This window comes from Mauremys mutica, chromosome 10 (genome assembly GCF_020497125.1).
Source record: "Mauremys mutica isolate MM-2020 ecotype Southern chromosome 10, ASM2049712v1, whole genome shotgun sequence".
NCBI lineage: Eukaryota > Metazoa > Chordata > Testudines > Geoemydidae > Mauremys > Mauremys mutica.
In genome coordinates, this window is record NC_059081.1 from 41592939 (window position 1) to 41607849 (window position 14911).

A 14911-nucleotide genomic window follows, 5' to 3' on the forward strand; every position below is an offset into this window, starting at 1 on the left:
CTCTGAGCTCATGCAGTCCTTCCGCACTGAAAGAGCTCAGCAGAATGCATGAAGGCAAACAATGTCAGAATCCAGGAAAGCAGAAAATGAACACCAGGACAGGAAGGACGAACAAGATGAGAGGTGGCGGGAACAAGAAGAGAGATGGTGGCAGCGTGATGAGTGGAGGCAGGATGCAATGGTGAGGCTACTGGGGGATCAAACTGATATGCTCTGGCATCTGGTGGAGCTGCAGGAAAGGCAGCAGGAGCACAGACCTCCGCTGCTGCCCCTGTGTAACCGCCCACCCTCCTCCCCAAGTTCCATAGACTCTTCACCCAGACTCCCAAGAACGCAGGGGGAGGGGAGCACGGCTCCAGGCACCCAACCACTTCTCCCCAGAGGACTACCCAAGCAACAGAAGGCTGGCATTCAATACATTTAGAAGTGCAGTGTGGCTTTGTCCTTCTCTCCTCCCCTCATCCACCACCCTGCCCGGTGCTTCCCTCCTCCCCGACCCCTCCGGGCTACCTTGGCAGTTATCCCCCTATTTGTGTGATGAATTAATAAAGAATGCATGAATTTGAAACAATAATGACTTTATTGCCTTTGCAAGCAGTGATTGAAGGCGAGAGGGTGGTTGGCTTACAGGGAAGTAGAGTGAAACAAGGGGGCGGGTTTTCATCAAGGAGGAACAAACAGAACTGTCACACCGTAGCCTGGCCAGTCATGAAACTTGTTTTCAAAGCTTCTCTGATGCGCAGTGCGCTCTGCTGTGTTCTTCTAATCGCCCTGGTGTCTGGCTGCGTGTAATCAGTGGCCAGGCAATTTGCCTCAACCTCCCACTCCACCATAAACGTCTCCCCCTTACTCTCACAGATATTGTGGAGCACACAGCAAGCAGCAATAACAATTGGAATATTGGTTTCACTGAGGTCTACCTGAGTCAGTGAACTGCGCCAGCGCACTTTTAAACGTCCAAATGTAAATTCTACCACTATTCTGCACTTGCTCAGCCTATAGTTGAACAGCTCTTTACCCCTGTCCAAGGTGCCTGTGTATGGCTTCATGATCCATGGCGTTAAAAGGTAGGCTGGGTCCCCAAGGATAACTATAGGCATTTCAACATCCCCAACAGTTATTTTCTGGTCTGGGAAGTAAGTCCCTTCCTGCAGCTTTTGAAACAGACCAGAGTTCCTGAAGGTGCAAGCATCATGTACCTTTCCCAACCATCCCACGTTGATGTCAGTGAAACATCCCTTGTGATCCACCAGTGCTTGCAGCACCATTGAAAAGTACCCTTTCAGTTTACGTACTGGCTGCCAAGGTGGTCCGGTCCCAAGATTGGTGGGGCGATAGACGGAACGCATATCCCTCAGTTAGGGAATCTCATTGCAGCAAACCCATCGACTATGACCTGCACATTTCCCAGAGTCACTACCCTCGATAGCAGCAGCTCAGTGATTGCATTGGCTACTTGGATCACAGCAGCCCCCACAGTAAATTTACCCACTCCAAATTGATTCCCGACTGACTGGTAGCTGTCTGGCGTTGCAAGCTTCCAGAGGGTTATCGCCACTCACTACTTAACTGTGAGGGCTGCTCTCATCTTGGTATTCTTGCACTTCAGGGCAGGGGAAAGCAAGTCACAAAGTTCCATGAAAGTGCCCTTACGCATGCGAAAGTTTTGCAGCCACTGGGAATCATCCCAGACCTGGAACATTATGCGGTTCCATCAGTCTGTGCTTGTTTACCGGGCCCAGAATCGGCGTTCCATGGCATGAACCTGCCCATTACCACCATGAGGTCCATGCTTTGAGAGAAGTCTGTGTCCATGTCCTCATCACTATTGTGATCGCACTGTCGTCGCCTCCTCGCCTGCACATACTGCACAAGGTGTTTACAATGCTCACAACAGCAGCGGTGTGCTGAGTGGGCTCCATGCTTGCCATGGTATGGTGTCTGCAGGAGAGCAGAGTTGCAGCAGAAGCAGTAGATGACGGCGGATGCCGAACGACAAGAGGACCTGTGAGGTGGATTCATGGCACCAGGAGAGCAGAGTTGCAGCGGAAGCGGTGAAGGATGATGGTTAGCACCCCGCACATTTCCCAAGGAAGAACACATGTTCCCGGGAGCCCGTGACAGACAACATGAAGAAATTTGCTATCGAGACACGAGCAGGAGAGCAGAGTTGCAGCGGAAGTGGTGGTTGGATGACGATGGTTAGCAGTGGTGTTTGGGGTGCTGGAGGGGCTCGGGCAGAGGGTCAGGGTGTGGGGGGATGAGGGCTCTGGCTGGGACTGGGGATAGGGTGTTTGGGGTGCTGGAGGGGCTCGGGCAGAGGGTCAGGGTGTGGGGGGATGAGGGCTCTGGCTGGGACTGGGGATAGGGTGTTTGGGGTGCTGGAGGGGCTCGGGCAGAGGGTTGAGGGTGTGGTAGGGGGGTAAGAGCTCTGACTGGGGGTGTGGGCTCTGGGGTGGGGCAGGGCCGGGGATGAGTTTGGGGTGCAGTTAGGCTGCTCTGGGACAGGGGCCAGAGAGGAGGACTTCCCCCAGCCCTTTCCCTGCTGGCAGCAGCAAGCTCTGGGGGAGGAGCCCTCCTCCCCCCCGCCCCCCCAGCAGCACACTCACCTCCACCACTGACACTGCATGTGCTCCTAGGGCCCCTTTCAGGTCCAGGAATCTCCCTTGCCTCCCCCATGGTGGGTGCCGGGGGGAGAGTGCTGCGTGCACCTCCTCCCCTGCTGTTTCCATGTCAGCGGCTTTTTTTTTTCTCTGCCGCTTTCTGCGCCCCTCGGCTTTGTGCGCCCGAGGCAAGTGCCTCGCTCACCTCACCCTCGTTATGGCACTGTGACAAAGTCATGAAGTACCCAGCTGAGTGTAGGGGGCCTCTAAGCACTTTTGAAAATCCCATTTGGGCAGCCAGCTCCTTAACAAAGGTCCGAGCCCCACTCTTCTTGGCATTCTCTCTCAGAGTTGGAGCACATGCATTTAAGATTTTTGAAAATTTTCTCCTGTCTAAAGCGGAAGGTCAAGCCTGAGTAACTATCCTTTAGCAAACTTGTCCCAGCACAGAATCTCACTGTGTTGCATAAACAATTTCCGTAAAAAGTTACATTGGCTCCACAAAGTTGTATGTAGCAAACAGAAATAATTTACCAGTTTGAAACTAATGGGGTACCTTAAAAAAAGAAAAAGTATTTCTGAGTTAGCAGCATGTGAAAAATACTCACTTTTAGAAGGTTCTCCACACTGAGCTCTAATAAATAGATTTTTGTTATAAGGACATGCAAATGAGATGTACTGTTAAAAATAGTACTTGGACAGACACTTTATACAGACCCCAACTGCCAAAATCAGGACTTTTAGCAAAAACACCATTCAAAAAGTTCCCCCAAAAATATAAATATATTGTATATCTTATCAACTTTTGAGACATTCAGGCCTGACACCTTTGTCATTTAAACAAATTATATTATTTCATGTCATGGTTTGAGACAGAAACAAGAGCCCCAAGTGAATAACCCTCCTAGGTGTCTATGTTGCTCTTATGCACTTTTTCAAAGGGCAAGTTCAAAGGTTTTTCAAAGAGCAAGTTCCTTTTAACTGATGCAACACATTGCTAATTAAAGCCTGTTACCATAGCCAGCATGTATATATACCCTCCTCTTGCAGAGCATTTGTAAATCTCCTTCACATTACTGGGAATTATACAAGTGCATCAAGAGAAGAATAGGCCCCTGGGGACCTTGACACTAGAAGTGCCTCAGAATTGGTGCCAATACACAATGCCTGGTTTGATTCTATTAAAAATCATTATACTGTAGCTGTTAGAACATTAATAGTGAGCTTCATAGAATATGAACTTCCATTAAACTTCTTTAACTTCCATTAAAGAGTGTGGTGAAAGGACTTAATTGTATATATCTGCATTGCAATTTAATATGTATAAGATAAACTCTGCCCCAATATATTGCTTCCTCTAAGTGTGGCTGGCCTGTCCAGAACCTGACATTTATGCAGATCAGTTAGTTTTCAGGTGCTAGGAGTTAGCAGCATTCCAAGGAAAGTGTAATTATATTAATTTGATCCTGTGGGATATGAGTTACACAAAGATATGAAAAGGAGGTTAATGTTAGTGTTTTCCAACCTTAACTACAGCAATTTGCTATCAGCATGACTGCTACACCACAGCATTTTACAAACTATGGGCCAGATCCCAAGCTGGTGTAAATTAACATAGTTCCATTGAAGTCAATTTATACCAACTGAAGATTTGCCCCATTGTCTGCTCACTTAAAATGTCATTCATTTATATTTTCAACACTCCAGGGAGTTAAGTATTTCTTACTGCCATTTTACAGATGGTTAAATGACTTGCTCAAGGTCACATTGCAAGTCTTTGTAAGAGCTTGAATTAGAACTCAGGACTTCCTTCCTTCAGTCATATGCTTGTTCCTCTAGATCAGGGGTCTCAAACACGCGGCCCACATGTGGCCTGCCAGGTTATTTTATACGGCTCACGAGCTCCTCCCAGCATTTACCTAGAGCAGCTCCAGCCCCACGCGCACCAGGGGCAGGGCAGGCTCCCTCCCTGCCTGCCCTGCCCCTTTGCCGCTCTGGGAAGCAGATAGAACCTGGGGGACGAGAGGCACAGGGGTGTGTGTTGACATTGCTTCAGGCACCACCCCCAGCAGCTCCCATTGGCTACGGCTCCCCATTCCCGGCCAATGGGAGATGCAGGGGCGGTGCCTGAAGCAATGTCAACACACACCCCTGTGCCTCTCGTCCCCCAGGTTCCGTCCACTTCCTGGAGCGGCACGGGGACAGGGCTGGCAGGCAGGGAGCCTGGCCTGCCCCCGGTGCGTGTTGGGCCGGAGCCTGCCCCCCCAAACCCCTTCTGCAGTCAAACCCCCTGCCACACCCTTCCTGCACCCCAACCCACTGCCCTGAGCCCCCTGCTGCACCCCGACCCCCTGCCGTACCCTGCACCCTGACCTCCTGCCCTGAGCCCCCTGCTGCACTCTGCACCCCTCCTGCACCCAACCCACTGCCCTGACCCCCTGCCGCACCCTTCCTGCACCTCTCCTGCACCCCTTCGGGGCAGGGAGGGGGTGGAGTTGGGGTGGGGATCTCGGGGAAGGGGTTGGAATGGGGGCAGGGGCGGGGCTTCATGGAAGGGGTGGGGTGGGGGTGGGGGCGGGGCCAAGGGCAGCAGGGTTGTGTGTCAGTAATGTGGCCCTCAGGCCAATGTACTAGTCCTCATGTGGCCCTCGTGGTCATTTGAGTTTGAGACCCCTGCTCTAGATCACACTGCCTCCCATGAAAGCAGATGTGCTGGATTCATAAACTAAAATCTGAACTCAGTTTCACCCACGCATCCTCAAAGAAACCCATGGGAGTTAAGGACATGAAGCACTTCACAAAATTGAGTCCTTAATAAGCTAAATCGCCCAAAAAGGGCAAGTAAAACTGGTCAAAAAGTTCTCCAACACAACTGAAATTTTGGTATGAAAACTTCAATTTATGCAGAAAGTGTTTGGGTCCTTGTTGAAACCCCATAAATTCTTTCAACAACCATAAAAATAAAAATCATATTTTGAAAACTGAAAAACATCAAGTTTTCAGTGTTTCTGAAAAATTCTGTGAAAAAACTAGGTGAATATGAACTGTTTTTGTCTCCATTTGTCATGGAAAATAAAGTACATTTCCCAAACAGCTCTAGTGATGAGTAAGTCAGCTTAGTTGACTGGTTTGCATTTCAGAAGTGAAATAAAGCAACAAGGGCTGTATTTGAAAAGCAGAAAGGGAGTGCTATAGATTTTTGCTGGTCAAATAGACAAGGCATAATCTGTGTGATAGTATTTTTGGATAAATCTAAGGATTTGTAGTGGCAAGTTTTAATCACGTATTCTCTAATCCATTAATCATGTGCTCCTGATAAGGAAGTCGCTAGCATATCTAAAAAATCCTGGACTTTAGGAACAGTTTAAGAGCACTCACCACTTTGCTGGATGTACTTCGCTGTTTGCAGGATGGGACCCACATGTCTTTACCTGCCTGAAAGAATTATGAAAGCAAAGCAATCCCAAAGAGCTGGATTCTGTTTTCACATTTTTTTCCACAGCTTTCAGAGTTTCTGGTCTAAGACTCTTAAACATATGTGATATAGTTTGCTTTATTTACTTCCAAGCTGATTGTTAGATTTTTGGGAACAGTATTAAAGCGTTCCATAAGTTCCAAGCGAGTATTTCCTATTTTTAGATGTCAATAATAATAAACTAAGTATATGCAGCTTTTCAAAATATAATCTAATGAAACTAAAATTACCCAACAGAGTCAATTTGGGAGTTATTTTCATATATTTTGGACTTAAAATACATCTAAAATCAAGCTGACAAATACCTTGGTCCCTAGAAAGTGCACGTATTCACAACTGTTTGCTTAATTTAAGCTTTTTATATGTTTTGCATCTAAATAAGCCTTATCAAACATTTCTTGCTCCACTGGCAATTTTCTGACCTCCTAGTTGAAGATCTGAGCCCCTAACTTTGGTTCATGGATGAGTAATCACAGCAGGTCCACAACACAACTTATCCTAGAACTACGAATATATCATCTGCACCATTGTAAATCAAAGCCTCAAAGAGCATCATTTAGCCTGCAGCTAAAATTGCTTGTTTATCAGATGGTGCCTAGTTTAGCATGGAGCAGTTCCTTGTAAATCTCAGGGACCTTTTACAGCATATACTTAAGCAAGCATATTGGCTCCTGGGAGACTTTCTGAGAGCTTTAATGACTGCAGACTGCTAAAAGATCCAGGCCTTGGTTTAGTTAAAGTGGTTACTTGTATAGTTTGGCTCCATTTTGTAAACTCACAAAGATAAGGTGTCTGCTTTATCTAAAGCAAGAACAAGCATTAGTTTCTTAGGAAATCTTTATATCCTAAGTGTTAATGTTCTTGTGGCTTTTGGTATTTTGACCTTTGTCTGTTCACTTTTGATTTACTGTGGGAGCAGAGTCTTCTCCCCCTAAGCCCTTCCTATGTTTTATAGCTACTTTGAAAAGCACAATGAAATACTTTCAGCATAGCTTTTAAAGGCTAAAAGCTATACTATTTTTTATTCATAAATATATGCTATGCAAAATTAAAACCCTCCAATAATAAAGAAGCACAAAGACCACCCATTTTCTTAATCCTGTGAAGGTAAACTATGACCACAACAGCTCAACAGGACTATTAATGAGCCTCTCTCAATACCCCATTCCTAGTCCCAGCCTCTCTGTTCAAGTCGTCACTTTGTTCCTGCGTGACAGAAAAGTTTATGGATTCTGGCCTCACTGCTGTAGTGGCAATGGGAAATTGTTCACTAAATTCCTATTGGTTTAAAAGTGTAAGCACTTCCTAGAGTCACGAACAGTGTACTGACAGAAACTACCACCAAGGATACTGGTGGCTCGTGGCTGCTAACTACTTTCTGATAGATACTCCCAGAGAGAATGTAATTCACTAATTATAGAGCTCATGATCAAAGTCTCTCTTTTTGATATGAGCTAATTACAGTTCACCTCAGTATAATAACCTGCTGTATGACAACACCTTTTATCAGCATACAGGGGGACAAAGAGAACAAAGTATTTTAATAGGTTTATTAAATCTGCTCTAAATTAAACTGAGGCAACTCTGACAATACTGCTCCCAGTTATACCAGAATGGAAACCTCATTTATTTCAGGGGGGTTGTTGCAATGTGAACGAGAGCAGAATTTGGCCCATTATGTTTATAGGCAGTGGAGGTAACACAGTTCCAAATCTAATCTAAATCTATCTGTTAGATTTGCATCATTTAATGCTTTAAAGCTTTCCCCACTTTTGCAGATTTAGGGAGAAAGTGCTTTTTTCTATGTTAAAGGTAAAGAGATCGGTCATTTTCTGTGCTGGTTTTACATTTCTTAAACCAAGAATTCTACCTTGTCTATTAAGTACAGCTCCTGCTGGCACCAATCCAATACCTTACACTCAAGCCAAGGACTCCTGAGGATAAGCACACACTGCTTGTCGTGAAGCTAAAAATATGTTCACCTGTTGCATATTTTCCAAACAGAAACAAGCCCCCATACTACACAGTAAACAAAAAATTAAATAACTTTTAAGCTTAATGGAAATTGCTATATTTTAAAGCTACTCTTTTCCAGTTAGACTGGGTTAAATACTCAAAGAGATTCGCCAGCGCATTATGCCTAAAACTGATGATGGCACACTTAATGGGGATGCAGTTGCACTTGTTTGCACTATTACTTTTTAAAAAAAAGAATATTGAAAGATCAAATCCTTTCTTCTTAAGCAAAGCCCAAGCCAAGGGGCTGTGTACAGGAGATGTCTGCTAAGGCTAGGGAAAGAAATCCTTCTTGTCCATCCGTGGAGCACATCTGGAGCTGTTGTTCAGCCACTGCTATTGCCCAGGATCTATAAAAGTCTCTGAGGTTTCTAACCCTGCAAATGCACTGCCCCTTCTCTGGCCCACCTCAGAACTCCACTGTCATACTATCATGGAGCACAACTCAGCACTATTGACTGTCCATTGTGGATCCGGATGTTTTGTTAAAGACGTCCAGGTTTGAACACTGAGCCCTGTATCTCTTTCAAAAGATGCTTTGTACTGTATTTCAGGGGTAGCATGCGTATAGTCAGTTACAGCAGTTGCCATAACTTATTTTTATTGAAAAACAATATAAACATCTAAGTAAAATGTGAATAATTATTATAGGAATTAAATCTACTTCCAAACAAATTTAGCTTTTTTTAATGAACGCTTGTATTTTACTTATTAGACCAGTGCCTTGTCTTTTACCAGTATGATCCATAGCAGTGCTGGGCAACCTGCGGTCCATCAGGGTAATCTGATTGTGGGCTGCGGGACATTTTGCTGACATTGACTGTCTGCAGGCACCACTCCCTGCTGCTCCCAGTGGCTGTGGTTCTCTGTTCCCGGCCAATGAGAGCTGTGGGAAGCGGCAGCCAGCAAGTCCCTGCAGCCCCTTTGCCTGCAGGCGCCGCTTCCCACATGCGTAATCTGATTGCAGGCTGCAGGTTGCCCACCACTGATCTATAGTTGGGTGCTTAAAGGTAATCTGCCATTTGCATAAAAGGACAAAGGTTGCCATGATAACAGAAGCATGTGTTTTATGAGTACAAACTGCTACTTACACTTGGCGTATTATAGCACTGTATATGTTAAAAGCACCATACATATATTAAGTAATCCGGGTAGGGTCAGCGTTATCTGACAGATGGGGAAAACTGAGACAGAATGGCAAAATGAACTTCCCCAGGTCACACGGGGTATGACTTACAGCGCTGCAGCAGCACAGCTGGGCCCCAATAGCACTTAGTGAAGATGTACCTACACCAACGGGAGAGCATCTCCCATCGGCATAGGTACTCCACCTCCTCCAGAGGTAGTAGCTATGTCAACGGGAGATTTTCCACACCCCTGAGTGACGTAGTTGTACTGATACGTTTGTCGTGTAGACCAGGCAGATGTCTACACTGCACACTAAGCCTGGGTCTGTGGGTGTGGTTGTGGTGTTTCCAAGCCTGTGCTGGAGCTTCCAACTGGATTGTAAACCTGGATTTACAATTGCTGGACCTGGGTCTCAGAGCTGTGCTAATGCATCCATATTGCACTATGCAGACCTTCTAACTTGGGTCTGTGGCTTGAACTGCGTTCACACTGCAAAATGACAGGGCTAGGACTTAAGCCACAGTGAGAGTTGGGCTCTGACCCCCTCTCCTCCAGCAGGTCCTGGGTCCAAGGTCCTAAGTGACTGCTGAGCTGAGTCAGACTGATATATGGATGTAAGGGGTGCTTGGGTTCAAACCTGGGCTTAATGTGCAGTGTGGAAATATCCACAATGAATTAGTGGCAGAGTCAGGATTAAAACTCAGAACTTCCTGTCTTCAAACCCTGAGCTCTTTCAGCCTTACAAACTATTACATATTTTTCTGAGTAAAATGCATATAAAGTGCCACACCAATAAGGTTTTAGATTAATTTTCATGATTTCAATCATACCTTTCAGAAAAACAATGGCAATATATTAAATGGAAATAAAGTACATACAAAGCAAATACTGCAACAACAAAGAAATCACTCTCAGGAGAAGGTGACTAAAAGAAAAAATGTGCAGTGTTAAATTAAATGAAATACATCAACCGTGAAGGGCTATTCTCTTTATACAGCATGGAATAGACCTGTTGGATTGGATAAGAGGTGGAGTAAGTCAAAGAACCTTGTGTCATGTAGAATATATACCATAATTTTAGCCAGTCTTGAAAGCAAAGAACTGCAAAAGGAGAACACTCCATTTAATGTAGAACGTCTCTAGCTATTGATCCTAATCTACACTGAACTCAAGGGAAAAAATCCATACCAAAAGCATGCTGAGGTTTGAGCCATCTATGCATCCATCCTTCAGCAATCACCTTCTCTATTAAAATCACTCCAAGTCTTTCTTCAGTGATGTCCTCATGCCAGGCCATCAGATTTACCAGTGTCTGACCCTACTGTCACAGGCATTTCCTCTCCATTTAAGCTGCAGTGCTAATGATAAACTCTTTATTAAATGCAACACAAAATATAATACCTTCACAAATCCAGCCCCAAAAGAGGAATTTGAGAGTCAAAGATAGCAGTCAGAAAAAAAGAATCACAAATAGCCCACAAAAGACAGATCAGCACTGCCTATAAACAAAAGCCAGAGGTAAAATTTTGGCCCCGTAGAAGTCAATGCAAAACTTCCTTTGACTTCAACAGGGCCAGGATTTTGCCCAAAGACCTCAAAATAATGCCAGCTCACAGCCCCCCAAAATGTATGTGCCAATTTTTTTAAAGAACTATTGGCTTCTAAATGGGCTAAATTACTACAAATTACAGAGCTATGTTTTGAAATGTGTTAAAATAAAGACTATATATGCAACTATATATGTTTATTGTACCCATTTCTATTAAGAACTAGGCAAAGACTAGAAGCTGGGGCCAGACAAATTCAAATTAGAAACAAGGCACCAATTTTTAATGGTGACGGTGATTAACCACTGGAACAAGGAAGTAGTGGATTCCCCATCTCTTGATGTCTTCAAACCAAGACTTGAGGCCTTTCTGGAAGATGTGCTTTAGTAAAACTTAATCATTGGGCTCAGTAGGGGGTAACTGAGTGAAATTCTATGGCCTGTGTTATACAGGCCAATGCTAGGTGATCTAATGGTCCCTTCTGGCCTTAAAAAAACCTATGAATCACAAAGCTCATTGTAACAGAGTGGCTTGCCCTTAAGGGGTGAAGGGCCTATGGCTAGCCAGCCCTGATTAAGAAGGAGCCACATGTGGGCTGGATCTACCATAAGAGTGGCAGGCCGCTATAATGAAGAGGAAGCTGGAGAGAGAGAGAGAAGATACAGTGCAGTGCAGGGGAGTCGTGAGTTAGAAAAAGTGAAAACTGTGTGGTTATACGTGCAGTTTTTCTCCTCTTGTGAGAAGTGATGATTCTCTTCTGTCTCATCACAATGAGAAAGCCAGCTCTGAATACTGTGAGACTTGGCCTCAGCATGATTTCTTCAAGGCAGAATACTCTATAGTCTAGGGACCTCTGCAAAGGGCTCTCGGCCTCCATATTCTGACAGCTTCATCCTGGGTCTTGACAGTTCCATTGTCCCTGATGAATATAGCTTTCTTGATGGGATGTGTTTGCAGAGGCAGTCTATGCGATGCCCTGGCCACAATCAGTTTAGTCATGCCAGGGCCTTGAACTGTATCTGGAATCAAATAAGGAGCCTATGAGGTTCATGGGGTGCACTTTAGCAATGTATTCATGCAAGTGTAGCACAGCCAGGCCCCTTCCATCAACCTCAGATAGAGTAAGTCACTATACTTCAACCAGCTGAGAAAGGCCTGCATCATAGTTGCCCGATTGCCCTCTGATAGGAATTGATGCAGCTTCTTGGCTAGCCAGAGATGATAAAATCAATTTCTCCTGCTATTGTTCTTTGAGCATCCCTACAGATTCCCATGCTTGAAGTGTCAGTGATGCAACTCTGACAGTGGAACACTTCACAGCAGTTTTGTTGGAGTAATCTCACATGCCCCCCTCCTGCCCTATAAAAGGGGGTGTGGTGTTTTGGCTGCCTCAGTTCTTTCTAACTATGGTTGCAGACAGACTGGAACCTGTCTGGATCCAGCCTAGATCCACTTCTTCAATCAGTAGTGATATAGCTACTTGTAGTTGTTCTTAGTTAGGAGCTTAGTTCTTTCTTTCTTTCTTTTTATTCAAATTATTTTATTTGTTGAGGCTCCTTTAGATTCTGCACCCTAGTGCGGTCTCATGGGTCCTATGGTACATCTGGAGGAAGGGCCAGACTTAGGGGAAAATCACAGCCTGGATGAACTTTTAGCACCCTTTCTTTGAGTCCAGATGCATGGAGGTTGGGCAGATGGGGGGAGGGAAGGCAGCTCCCCATCCAGTGACCGCTCCCACTGTGGCTGGGAAGCAATGGGGACAAGAAACAGGGGGAGGGGTGGTGCAGAGCTTCCTGCAGCCAGGGGAGGTTCCCAGAGGTGGGAACCACCTATTATTAAGGTTGCCTGACAGGTCTCATTATAAGACCATGTTTTCAGCTGCTTATAATCTTGACAAACTTGAACTGTTTAGCTGATATTTTGTGAGAACGAAGCTAGCAAAATAATACATTGTTTTGCTCCTGTCAAAAAGTTCTGGAGCCCCCTCCACACTTTTTTTTTTTTTGGAATAGCATGCAGTACATCAGGCTTAGATCCATACATTAAACAATGAAGAGAAAACAAAATATTGAATAGCTTCTCAGTAAGTGAACACTATCCATCCTATGCACTGACTGGGGTAGAGGTCCCTGTGGAAAAAATAATGTGTGACCATGTAATTAAAGACTGTATCATAATGTAAACACACAAAGGTGCCAAATTAAGATTACACTGGCATAGGCAACCTTAATTCTGGTATTCCCTAACTTTTGAGTGTTTCACTCTTCAATTTATTAATAGTGAGAAAGTGTGTGTTGGTGAGAGAAGATATTATAGATCTATGGGCGACAAAAACGAGAAGTTTTGAAGAGGAGGACCAGTTGCACATTCCAACTCCCTGGATCTGAAGAACAGGAATGGCTTTGGAGTGTTTCCTCACCCATTCCTGCTGGGGTTTGAGAGTGAGTCAGTACTTGTGAAAATAGTTTTCTAGGGAACATGTTAAATTACATTATTAATTCATATTGGAGAGTTTGCAGTGCTCTGTGTAGATACTTTAGTTTGCTGTAATACAGTGGTTCTCAAACTTTTTACTGGTGACCCCTTTCACATAGCAAGCCTCTGAGTGCGACCCCCCCCTTATAAATTAAAACACTTTTTAATATATTTAACACCATTATAAATGCTGGAGGCAAAGTGAGCTTTGGGGTGGAGGCTGACATGTAATAACCCCTTGAGGGGTCCCGATCCCCAGTTTGAGAACCCGTGCTGTAATACCATGTAACATAGTGTTGCTTGTCATCAAATAGCTATTTGTGTTGCAAGGGAACTAGAGTTTTGATTTACACACACACACACACACAAACACAGAGATCACAATGTTTTCATTCTGAGAAGTTCTACAAAGTACAGAAACTTGGGGGGGGACTCAGATAATCCAGGAGGATTTAAAAATAGTGTCAAATATGCCTATTACTCTTCTTCACTAGAGCCACACAGGCTCTTTGTTTTTGTGGACTTGTCCCATTGGTGCTGGTGTTTCCTTTCTAAATGTCATTTAAGCAGTGACATCCCCAGGTGTCCATCCTGCTTTCATCAATTGACCAATGTGCAGTAGATACTGAAACTATCTGCTGGGGATTGCTGCACTATCAATGTAAAAACAAACAAAAACCAAACAAAAAAAAAACAAACAAAAAAAACCCATAACACCACAGCCCACTTTACCTTTCTGCTGATTCTCTGCTGTTGCACCTGGTGCACTAATGGATGCTCAGTGAGACAGACATTGTCTGAAACCTGAAAATAATGTAGGTTGAAACTCTCTGGCCTGAAGTATACACCCTTTTGCTTTCCTTACTGGTATGTTTTGTGCCATCCTAGGCCCTCTTCCTCCTTAGAAGAAACACTGTGAATATTAGGAGTTTCAGTCAAAATTATTGCCCCCTTCTCTCTGACTCAGTGACTGACTCCTCAGTCTAAGACACAACCAGATTCTTTGTCCTCCTCCATGTCTAGAAATAAATTTAGAGAGACACAGTTATTGTCACAGCCAATGGCTCCACATATAGCACTTGGTAATCATTTACTGTTTGGCTCCTGTTCAACAAGATCTGCTTAGTTTGTCTAAGTGTGGAGGAGGGAGGGAAGGATACAGTTGGCCTTTGTTTCCGTACAATAGCACCCACTCGTTTTCTCAGAGTGGCAGGGCACAGACACATTGTTTTTCAGGAGGTATATATTTGAAGGATTATACCCAATGAAACTAGCTAAAGCAGCAGCCACAGCCCCTTTCATGTTGCTGAACATGAAGTGATATAGTCCATCTCATTATGTTAGACTACAATTCTGTGGCAGTGCACTAAAGTGACAAACCTTTGCTAAAATGGAGAGAATGCTAACTTGTCAGAGGAAAGAGGTCAAGAAGATTGCATGATTTGGAGAAAGGCCTCAAAGATTTGAGTTGTCCCCTGAGGATATCCAAGTACACAAAAATCAGTCAATCATTCATTTCATTCATGGATGGTATTATTTATTTCAATGTACCAAACATGCTAGATGCTTTGCAAACAAATATGGAGACCAGATGCCTGCTTCCTAAAGATCTTATAAATAAAATTGTGCTTCCTACAGCCTTTCAGCAGACAGAAGTGACATGCGAG